The following is a 12339-nucleotide window of genomic DNA, read 5'->3' on the forward strand; positions in this document are numbered from 1 at the left end:
CTGGCCATGGGAAGATTGTGTTCAGGTAACCTTTTAAACCTTGGCGATCGTTCTGGCGAAGAGTCTCGCACATATTATCCAAGAGGGCATAACTGGGTTTACAGCATTCACGATGAAGGGCAGTGATAAATGTTCAAAGCGGGATAACATTTGAAACACAAGAGACAGCAGATATTGTATCAACCATTATCTGCTGGAGGAACTCAGCGGGCCAAGCAGCAGCTGGGATAGGAAAGGAATTGTTGACATTTGCGCTCGAAAACTTGCACAAGGACTAAAACAGAAACTGGTCGGTATTGAGAGAGAGTGAATGCTAAGGCATGGTTCGATAAGTGACTTGTGGACAGAGGAAGGGTGCCGGAAGACAGATGGATAGAGTCAGGCAGTGAGGACGAACAGTGTTGGGAGACAGAGGCGGCCGGGTGATTGGTGAAGGCAGCACCGAAATAAAGACATTGAGGAGAATCTGGCACTGCTGGTGCTCCAATGTCCCTCCTTTGGTGGCAGCATGCATTGATTTCAGAAGTGTTGTACAGCACTTGGCCGTGTACAGTTCGTCATTGGTGGGAAGGTTGCAGCCAACAACCTTCTCAGCTGAACGAACGATCCGTTGCAACCTCCGGATGTCGTCCTTGGCAGCTGAACCAAACCAGACCATGATGGAGAAAGTGAGGACGCACTCAATGATAGCAGTATAGGATCGGACCATCATTGCCTGTGGCAGATTGTGTTTCGTCAGTTGCCGCAGGAAGTACATCTTCTGTTGGGCCTTTTTGACTGTGGAGTCGATGGTGCCCCCCTCCCCCCCCCTTTAAGGTCCCTGGAGAGATGGTTCCAAGGAACTAAAATGACTCCACATATGTGACTGCGGTGTTGTTGATGTTGAGTGGGGGGGGGGGGGGAGGGAGGGGAGGGGGACCTCTTCGAAAGTTTACAATTAGTTCCATTGTCTTAAGAGCATTGAGCGCCAGGTTGTCAGGGGGTATGGGGAGAAGGCAGGAACGGGGTACTGTTTGAGAATGATCAGCCATGATCACATTGAATGGCGGTGCTGGCTCGAAGGGCCGAATGGCCTTCTCCTGCACCTATTTTCTATTGTCTATTGTCTATTGTTGTTGCAATGGCACCAGGATGCCAGCTGTGTCACTTCCCGTCTGTAGGCAGATTCCTCCCCATTCTGTATCAGTTCAATTAGGGTTGTGTCATCCGCAAACTTGAGGAACATATTATGTAAAATATGTGCGAAGAAGCATCTGTGATTTGTTGAAGATGGCAATCCTTCGGATATTGCACCAAGGAACTCATGGAATATTGAGCTGAAAATCAGAAAACTAATTATTGCAAGCTTCTTTCCCCCTTATATGGCATTACTATAGACAAAGGAGAATACTCCTTGAGACATGGGAGGTTGCAGCTGCTGGAATCTTGAGGAAACCCCCCCCCCCCCCCCCCCAAAGTACTTGAAGAACTTAGCGATTCACGCAGCATCTGTGGAGGGAATGGGTATACCACATTTTGGATTGGGAATATTTGAGAATAGTCTTTGATCTCCGACGATTTTAACTTTAACGCTGCTTCTTGATAATGAACATTGTTAAATTCTACCTTGATGTAAACGGCAGTCAGATGCACAGTACCTCGACTAATTCTGCTACTTTATCCTCCTATAGAATAAAACGTCAGTGCGATGTAGGTCCACTGGTCCCGGGGAAAGTCAGTATCTATGTACAAATTGTTTCTCATTAAGTGTCACTTAATATTACTGTTATTTTCACATGGCAAAGCGTTGCTTGCCGATTGAGAGCAAATGTGAAGAGTGATAATTAGACGGATTTGATTTGTCCTAATGTTCCATGTGGATTTGTTAATATTGCCAGCTCTTAATTAACTGAGAAAACATATAGATGAATGTAGCGATCGTGAATAAAATTCAGCAGCTCCAGAGCTTTGACGTTGACTGGACCATATCCTTTGTTATATCCAGTGTTAGAACATAGAATCTTGGAACATATAATCATAAAACGCAATGCCAGATTTTTCAGTCCATTGTGTCTGTGCCAAATATACTGTCAAGTTAAGTGAATCCCATCTGCCTGCATGTTACCCATGTCTCTCCGTTGCCGGCATATTCATGTGCCTGTTAAACGTTACCAATATATCTTCTTCCAACAACCTTCCCTTTTATCGCCCACTTCCCCGAAACACGGCCAGGCACCTACCACTCTCCGTTTAAAATAACTGCACATTTTTAAAAACTCCCTGTGCCTTCACCTGTAACTTATGCCCTCTAATATTAGACATGGACATTTCCACCCCGGGGAAAAATAAACCCTGACTGTATATCATAACTATATGTTTCACTATTTTATAAATTTCTCTCAAGTCTCCTCTAAGCCTCTGACGCTCAGGAGAAAACAATCCAGGTTTGCTCAATATTTACTGGCAGCTAATACTGTTAATGCAGGCAATATGCTGGTGAACATCTTATACACCCTCTTCAGAAACTCCATGCACTTCCTACAATCGGGCAATCAGAATTGCATATGATACCCCAAATGTAGATCAACCAAAGTTTAATTCAGAAGCAACATACATTCTTCACGTTTATACTCAACGTCCTGACCAAAGAAGAAAAGCATGCCACATGCTTTCTCTTCCAACGTTTCCATATGTGTTGTCACTTTCAGGGAGCTATGGATATGCACACCAAGATCCTCCTGTAGTTCAATGCGCATAATGTCCTGCCATTTACTGTATTTTTTCTCCAAATATTTCATCTCCCAATGGGCAAAGCTCACATTGGTCTCGATTCAACTCCACCTGCCATTTCTCCACCTTACCTCTTCAACTGATCTGTACTATGCTGCATTCTTTACCTGCCTTCTGCACGAACTCCAACTCCAACAATATTTGAGCTACGTGCAAATTGACCTAACAGCCCGTTTAGATTTTTGCTGACTTGAACAATAGCAGTCTCAGCGCCAATGCTTGAAAAGCGCCATTCGTCACGATCCTCCAGTTATAGAAACTCGCAGCATCACCACATCCTGTCTTCCATTGCCATACCAATTATCAATTCAATCAAACGTCACCGTGAATCCCGGATGTCTTAATCTTCTCGATCAGCCTGTGAGTTAGGCAATTTGGCCAATTCATTAGAAAAGAACAGTGTAGGCCACTGCCCTCCCCTTATCCATTACTTTCATCATCTCATCGAAGCAATCAATCATTCCTCAGACTTGACCTGCCCCACAGATATCCATGCGGATTGTCCCCAAAAACCCCATTCTTTTCCAAATGAGTTTAAAACCTATCTCTAAATATCCTGTCCAATAGTTTCCCTATGTTGGATGCAAGGCTAATGGGCTGTAGTATGTTAGATGATCCATATTGGTCTTATAAACAAAGGAACAACATTTGCTACTCTCTAGTCCTTGTAGACATCGCCTGTGGCCAAAGCCCCAGCATCTCACCTATTGCCTCTCTCAACCTGAGTTAGAACCCAACAGGCCTTGGGATATATCCACCTTACTGTTTTCGAATAGCCAGCAACCTCCACTTTTTTAATATCAACATAGATTGATATATTAGCATACTCCACACTCAGCCCATTATTCTCCGAAAATTTCTTTTTGTCAATACCTACGCAAGTACTTATTTAGTACCTGGTTAGTTAGTTTAATTTATTGTCACGTGTTCCGAGGTACTGTTAAAAAGCTTTTGTTGCATGCTAGCCAGTCAGTGCAAACAGAGAAACGTGGAAAATAGGGGCAGGAGTAGGCCATTCAGCCCTTTGAGCCAGCTGATCATCCAAAATCAGTACCCCGTTCCTGCTTTTTGTTCCTATATCCCTTGATTCTGTTAGCCCTAAGAGCTAAATCTAACGCTCTCTTGAAAACATCCAGTGAATTGACCTCCAATGCCTTCTGTGGCAGAGAATTGCACAGATTCACAACCCTCTGGGTGAAAAAGGTTTTCCTTATTGCAGTCCTAAATGGACTACCCCTTATACTTAAACAGTGGCCCGTGGTTTTGGACTCCCCCAACATCGGGAACATTTTTTCCTGCATCTAGCTTGTCCAATCACTTAAGACTTTTATATGTTTCCATAAGATCTCCTCTCATCCTTCCAAATTCCAGTGAATACAAGCCCAGTCGACCCATTCATTCATCATATGTTAGTTTCGCCATCCCGGGAATTAATCTGGTAAACCTACGCTGTTTTCCCTCAATAGCAAGAATGTCTTTCCTTCAAATTAGGAGACCAAACCACCACACAATACTCCAGGTGCGGTCTTACCAGGGCCTTGTACAACTGCAGTAGGACCTCCTTGTTCCTCTACTCAAATCCTCTCGCTATGAAAGACAACACATGGCTTGGATGGTATAATGGTGTTAAAGGCAGAACTGTAGTCTATGAATAGGAGTCTGACCTAGGTGTCTCTCTTACCCAGGTGTTCCAGGGATGGGTGTAGGACTGGAGCGATGTCATCGTCCGTGGACGTTTTGTGGTGGTAGGCGAATTGCAGTGGGTCAAGGCCACTGGGTAGACTGGATTTAATGTATCACAAAATGCTGGAGTAACTCAGAGGGTCAGGCAGCATCTCAGGAGAGAAGGAATGAGTGACGTTTCGGGTCGAGACCCTTCTTGAGACTGATGTCAGGGGAGGGGGCGGGACAAAGATAGGATGCAGTGGGAGACAGGAAGACAGTGGGAGAACTGGGAAGGGGAGGGTAAGGGAGGGACAGAGGATCTATCTGGTTAGAGAAATCAATGTTCATACAGCTGGGGTGTAAACTGCTCAAGCGAAATATGAGATGCTGTTCCTCCAATTTGTGGTGGGCCTCACTATGACAATGGAGGAGCCCCTTGACAGAAAGGTCAGACTGGGAGTGGAAGGGGGAGTTGAAGTGCTGATCCACCGGGAGATCAGGTTGGTTAAGATGGACTGAGCGAAGGTGTTGAGCGAAACGATCGCCGAGCCTGCGTTTGGTCTCACCGGTGTAGAGAAGTTGACATTTGGAACAGCAGATACAATAGATGAGGATGGAGGAGGTGCAGGTGAACATCTGCCTAACCTGGAAAGACTGTTTGGGTCCTTGGATGGAGTCGATGGGAGAGGTAAAGGGACAGGTATTGCATCTCCTGCGTTTGCATGGGAAAGTACCCCTTACAACCGCAGGAGATGCAACACCTGTCCCTTTACCGCCCCCTTCGACTCCATCCAAGTACTCAAACAGTCTTTCCAGGTGAGACAGAAGTTCACCTGCACCTCCTCGAACCTCATATATTTTATCCGCTGTTCGAGATGTCAACTTCTCTGTATCGGCGAGACCAAACGCAGGCTCGGCGATCGTTTCGCTCAACACCTTGGCTCAGTCCACCTTAACCAACCTGATCTGCCGGTGGCTCAGCACTTCAACACCCCCTCCCACTCCCAGTCTGACCTTTCTGTTATGGGCCTCCTCCATTGTCATAGTGAGGCCCACCACAATTTGGAGGACCAGCATCTTATATTTCACTTGGGCAGCTTACACCGCAGCGGTATGAACATTGATTTCTCTAACTTCAGATAGTTCCACTGTCCCTCCATTTACCCCCCCCCTTCCCAATTCTTCCACTGTCTTCCTGTCTCCCACTACATCCTATCTTTGTCCCGCCCCCTCCCCTGACATCAGTGTGAAGAAGGGTCTCGACCCGAATCTCGTCAGCTTCTCTCTTGGGATAATGCCTGACTCGCTGAGGTACTCCAGCATGTTGTGATACCTTCGATTTGAACCAGCATCGCAGTTATTTTTCTGCATACTGGATTTAATATGTTCTATAACTAGCCTCTCATAACATTTCATAATGGTGAATGTCAAGGCCACTGGATGATAGTCGTTTACGTACGAGGTCTTCCTTTTCTTCGGCACCAAGATGATGATGGTCTTCTTGTAGCAGTTGAGTATCTCAGACGGAGAAGGAAGAGATGAAAAATGTCCGCTTATACTTCCGCTAGTTGGTCCGCGCCGACTCTCTCGGGCTCCACGCACAAATTCCCTCGTTTGTCTCTCAGAGATCCGATCATCTGCTTTGCGACTCTATTGTTTGCTATTTATGGAAAATAGTTTGGGGTTTCCCTTAATCGTGCTGATTGCAGACAGACATTTCATCCCCCACCCCCAGCCCTCCCGATTCACTGTTTAAGTTCTATTGTTCAATATGTATCCCTTCAGAGTTCGCTCTTGTTTCAGCTCTCTAAATCTTACCTATGCTATTTTCTTCCCTTTTGACTAAAATTATAACTTCAATCGTCATCCATGAATCCAAAACTTTGCAATTCTTGTGCTTCTTTCTCACTGGAACATGCCGGTTCTGAATTCTGATCATCTGGAGTTTAAACCCCCACATGTCTGACGTGGACATTCCCAATAACAGTTGCTTTCAATCTGCTCTCCGAAGATCATGTCTAAATATGTTGTAACTTGCCTTTCCCCAATTTGGCCGAAATCCCAGTTCCAGAATTATCCTTATCCATAACGATCTTAAAAGTTGTGTTCATATTTCCCAAAATGATCTCCCACTGAACCCCTAAACATCCGGCCAGACACATTTCCCAACGCGAGGTTCAAAATGGTATCTCCTCTGCTTGGAGTATCTACATACTGGGTTAGGTGGTTACACCTAAGAAATTACGCCCCATGTAAGTCCTTTGCACGAAGAAAGACGAACTCTATATTGGGGTAATTAAATGTATCCACCATAACAACCTTGTTGCTTTCTCGGTCTTACCATAATCCACATACTCATCTGTTCTTCTTGGTGGCTACTGAGAAGCGTAATTTCCGCCCAATTGTTTGCAGTTCACTTATTTCAGTTTTATCCGTATTACCTCAATGTACGAGCCCTCCAGCGTGTGCCCTCTGCGTGTTTCTATGACATTTCCCCTGATGAATAATCCCCAGTTATTTTACATCCCTTTCTATCGCGTCTGACACAACAACCCCCGGGTTATTAGGTCGCCATGCTGGAACCTGTCTCATAACCAAGATTCCCCAAATTATAGTTCCTTGCAACAAACTACGCTCCACGATTCTCTGCAATAATTATCGGTGCATTGAAATAAACATACTTCTCTACCCATTGTATCTAATCCTTTATAACCGTCACAATTGGATATGCCAGATTGCGATCTTTGATATGATCAATTTATTATCTCTAGTTTATTGCTTTTGCCATTTAGCATGCCCAAGTTTCTCCGTTGTTCTCCATTTTGGAATGAAGGCACATGAGAGTTTAGCGAGTTCCAGCAAGCAAAGATTTGTTTCCAATGTATGAAAGGGAGTATTTCTCACTCGCCTTGATGAACTTCGCAGATGCAGAATTGGGACCACATTCGGACATTTATTAATTCTCACTTTTTCACGATTATGAGTAATGTCCTTCATGTGCTCACTTTGGTGAGCATGATCTCATCATGATCTTTCTCCAACTCTTTGATATCCGTTCAATTCACTGCTCCATACCTACAATAGTTTGGTGACAACATTTATTAAAAGCTTCCGTAATGATTCAATACCGTACTCCCAATTCTGCAATCTACTCGAGTAAATCTTCACACAGACATATCTGAGATATTGTCTTTTCCTCTTTACCGAAGAATCCCATATATTAGATTAGAAGAGAAACTTACGAAAATGTCAGAAATCATTATTGGTATCATGAATATAAGTGACAATGGTCTGGACCAGAGTGAAAGGATGGCATTAATGAGGAAAACGAACATTTTGGGGGTAAGAAGAGGCCGAAATAATAGCTTTGCCCATTCTATCCTGTTCATAGTTATTGGGCGACTATAAAACTGGAGGGGCTAGAACGATGATTTTTTTTAGACACACAGAGTTCTGGGCAAGGGGAAGTTATAATAGCCAAATGGTTGGATCAAAGGCCATAGATAAAAAACAGAAGGTGTGAGGGGATTGAAGCTTTACACATTGTGAAGCCAGAGGGAAAAGTACGAGGCTGAGGGGAGTGGGGTGGGGGTGAGGGTGGAGGGGTTAAATGGGTGGGAGTCCTGGTGGAGCGCAGGAAAGGGAAAGGGAGGGAAAACTGCAGATGCTATTTTACAAAAAAGACACAAAGTGCTGCAGTAACTCAACGAGTCAGATAGCATCCCCGGAGAGCATGGATAGGCGTCATTTATGGTCGGGATCCTGCTTCAGAGACCGCAGTCAGCTGAGGCTGAGTCCGGTACAAAGGGCCAATCTTTTGAGGTCAGAGAGGGAATAATGAAAACACAACGGAGAATGCAACTGGAGAAACAAATTAGGAATGGACGATTGTAAAATGGGAACAAACATCGAGAAGTTTATTAGAATTTAGGAACTATTGAATTTTGCGATGTTTTCGTTTGGAAAGGCAATAAGAACTGCTGCAACCTTCAAAGATAGCGTGAACGTTAAAGTAAAACAGCGAACCAGGACATTTTTGTAATGAATGAATAAGTTTATTGGCCAAGTTTGTGCATATACAAGGAATGTGCCTCGGCGCTCCACTCACAAATGACAACACAAACATACAGTTAACAATTAAGAATAAAGCATAAGCACATAAAAACAATAAGGATACAACATTACCTACTAAGCATGTGGGTGAAAATAAATTAGAGCAAAAAAGAGACTGCAGACTTTGGTTATTGAGTAGAACTGCTACTCGTGGGAAAAAAAGCTGTTTTATGTTAGGCTGTGGCGGCTTTGACAGTCCGGAGTCGCCTTTCAGAGGGAAGTGCTTCAAAGATTTTGTGGCCAGCGTGAGAGGGGTCAGAGATGATCATGCCCGCTCGCTTCCTGGCCCTTGCAGTGTACAGTTCGTCAATGGGGAGAAGGTTGCAGCCAAAAACCTTCTCAGCTGATCGAACGATCCGTTGCAGCCTCCGGATGTCGTGCTTGGTGGCTGAGCCAAACCAGAGCATGATGGAGAAGGTGAGGACGGACTCAATGATAGCAGGAAAGAATTGTACCATCATTGCCTCTGGCAGATTGTGTTTCCTCAGTTGGCGCAGGAAGTACATCCTCTGTTGGGTCTTTTTGACTGTGGAGTCGATGGTGGCCCCCCATTTAAGGTCCCTGGAGATGATGGTTCCAAGGAACTTGAATAACTCCACAGATGTGACTGTGGTGTTGTTGATCGTGAGTGGGGGAGGGGAGGGGGAGCTCTTCGAAAGTCTACAATGAGTTCCACTGTCTTAAGAGCATTGAGCTCCAGGTTATTGCGATGGCACCAGGACACCAGCTGTTTAACTTCCTGTATTTGTAGTCATGAAGACCTTCGAAAGACTTGTGCTGTAGGCAGATTCCTCCCCATCCTGTATCAGTCCAATCAGGTTGTGTCATCCACAAACTTGAGGAGCTTATCAGAGGAGTTTGTGGAGGTGCAGTCGTTGGTGTAGAGAGAGTAATGGAGGGGAGCCTTGCGGTGCTCCTATGCTGAGGGTCTGCGAGTCCGAGATGTGCTTTCCTAGGCTCACATGCTGCTTCCTGTCTGTCAGGAAGTTGTTGATCCACTGACAGAAGGGTTCAGGCTCAGTCAACTGGGAGAGTTTGGAGTGTAGTAGCTCTGGCACACTGGTGTTAAATGCAGAGCTAAAGACCACAAACAGAATCCTGGCGTAGGTCCCCTTGCAGTCTAGGTGCTGGAGGATGAAGTGCAGGCCTAGGTTGAATGCGTCAACCACAGATCTATTGGCCCTGTATGCAATAGACAATAGACAATAAATAATAGACAATAGACAATAGGTGCAGGAGTAGGCCATTTGACCCTTCGAGCAAGCACCAACATTCAATGTGATCATGGCTAATCTTTCACAATCAGTAACCCGTTCCTGTCTTCTCCCCATCCCCCTGACTCCGCTATATTTAAGAGCTTTACCTATCTCTCTCTTGAAATCATCCAGCGAATTGTCCTGCACTGCCTTCTGAGGCAGAGAATTCCACAGATTTACAACTCTCTGACTGAAAAAGGTTTTCCTTATCTCCATTTGAAATGGCCCATCCCTTATTCTTAAACTGTGGCTCCTGGTTCTGGACTCCCCCAACATTGGGAACATGTTTCCTGCCTCTAACGTGCCCAATCCCTTAATAATCTTATATGTTTCAATAAGATCCCCTCTCATCCTTCTAAATTCCAGTGTATACAAGCTTAGTCGCTCCAGTCTTTCAACATACGACAGTCCCGCCATTCTGGGAATTAACCTAGTGAACCTATGCTGCACGCCCTCAATAGCAAGAATATCCTTCTTCAAATTTGGAGACCAAAACTGCACACAGTACTCCAGGTGTGGTCTCACTAGGGCCCTGTACAATTGCAGAAGGACCTCTTTGCTCCTATACTCAACTCCTCTTGTTATGAAGGCAAACTGTAGAGGGTCCAGCAGGGGTTTTGTGATGTTTTTCAACTGGGCCAGCACAAGTCTTTCGAAGGTCTTCATGACTACAGAGGTCAGTGCGACAGGCCTGTAGTCATTGAGACCAGTGATCCTTGCCTTTTAAGTACAGGGACAATAGTGGAAGCAGTCAGGGACAGTGTAGATCGGTGCCAGTTGTTCGGCACAGAACTTGTGGGTAGTGGGGGAAACATTGTCTGGTCCTGGAGATTTCTGGCTTTTCTGTTTCCTGAATAGCCTCTCCACCTCTGCAATATCTATTTTTGGAGATGGAGACGTGGCTCGACTGATGCTGGGCAGTGGACAAGGGCCCAGTCTGGAGGCAGGCTGTGAGTATGTGCAAATAGGTGAATGCAAAGGGGGGGGGGGGGTGGTGGGGTGGTGGAAGGGGCCAGTCTTTGCAAACTAGAGTCAGTCTGTGAGTAGGTGTGAATTGCTGCTTGGGGGGGGAGTGGGTGGGGAAGGGTCCAGACTTTTCAGAATGGAGTCAGTCTGCGAGTATGTGTGAATTGCTGCTTGGGGAGGAGTGGGTGGGGGAGGGTCCAGTTTTTACAAACTGGAGTGAGTCTGTGAGTACGTGTGAAGAGATGATTGGGGCATGGGGGGGGGGGGGGGCGGGGGGGGGGAGGGGATCCCAGGATTATGTTTCTGTATCTTGAACCTGCAGTAAAACTCGTTGAGGTCGTTGGTCACCTGACGATTGTCCAAGGAGCGGGGGTTTTCCTCTTGTAGCTGGTGATTTCTTGTAAGGTCCTCCAAACTGAAGCAGAGTCATTAGCTGAGAACTTGCTCCTCAACTTCTCAGAGCACCTTTCCTTGGCAGCTCTGATTCCTCTTCTCAGCTTGTACTTGGCCTCCCTGCAGTAGAGGTCTGTATCCCCGCTCCTGTAGGCCTCATCTTTTGACCGGCAGAGCTGTCTGAGTCCTGCTGTGAACCAGGGCTTGTTGTTGTTGAACCAGGTCCGGGTCTTCGTGGGAATGCAACTGTCCTCGCAAAAGCTGACATAGGATGTCACAGTGTCTGTGTACTCATCAAGGCTTGTGGTTGCTTCCCTGAACACATTCCAATCAGTGCAATCAAAGCAGGACTGTAGTTTTTCAATGTCCTTAACAGGATGCTTTAGGGTTTTAATGCAAATATATTGAGAAGATTTGTTTCTGGTATATGGATTTAAGCATAGGTCTCGTGTGCAATGGGAATGGACTCACAAAGCATTGCATATTTGAATATATGTGGGACACTAAATAGATGTGACTTGTGAAGGGTGGATTTTCAATTGAAATCCTTATGCGGTGAGTTTGAATGGAATTATTTGATTTGGGAAACGATTTGTCTGTGCAAGCAAGTTTGCTTTGCAAAATATTTATGATGTCCCAAATTAAATAACATTGCATTCAACAGTTTCCAACACTGAGCTCTAATGCCTTGTCACTTTAATCCCTACCTATCCATTATTCCTTCATCCTTTCTGCTTCTCAAACAATGAAATTTTCTCCCATTTAATTCTAGTGGAAACAGTTACCTTGAATTTTAATTCTCTTTCTCTTTGGACAATTGCCATCTGATCTGCTGAGTGTTTTTCCACATTTTGTGCTTGATTTTAATTACGTTGCGATTCTAGGTCTGTTGATTTAAATACTGATCCCCCATCTTGTCTAGATTTAATTTCTCCTCAAACGACCTCTCTCTTCTTTCTCCCTCTCGCGCCATTGTTGCAATTCATCACTTTTCCTATTATACCTAGTCATTATTATGACATGTACGTCAAGAACGAATACAAACTCTACTAGAATAGGTGTTTGGTTCTATTTTCTTTGACTTACCGGGCTTGCACCTCAGGTAAGATACATTCATTTATACTTCGAACAGTAATCTGATATTTGAACCAGTGTTGAACTCCAAATCCATCAGTAT

The sequence above is a fragment of the Rhinoraja longicauda genome, chromosome 14, assembly GCF_053455715.1.
Source record: "Rhinoraja longicauda isolate Sanriku21f chromosome 14, sRhiLon1.1, whole genome shotgun sequence".
In the NCBI taxonomy this organism is placed as follows: domain Eukaryota; kingdom Metazoa; phylum Chordata; class Chondrichthyes; order Rajiformes; family Arhynchobatidae; genus Rhinoraja; species Rhinoraja longicauda.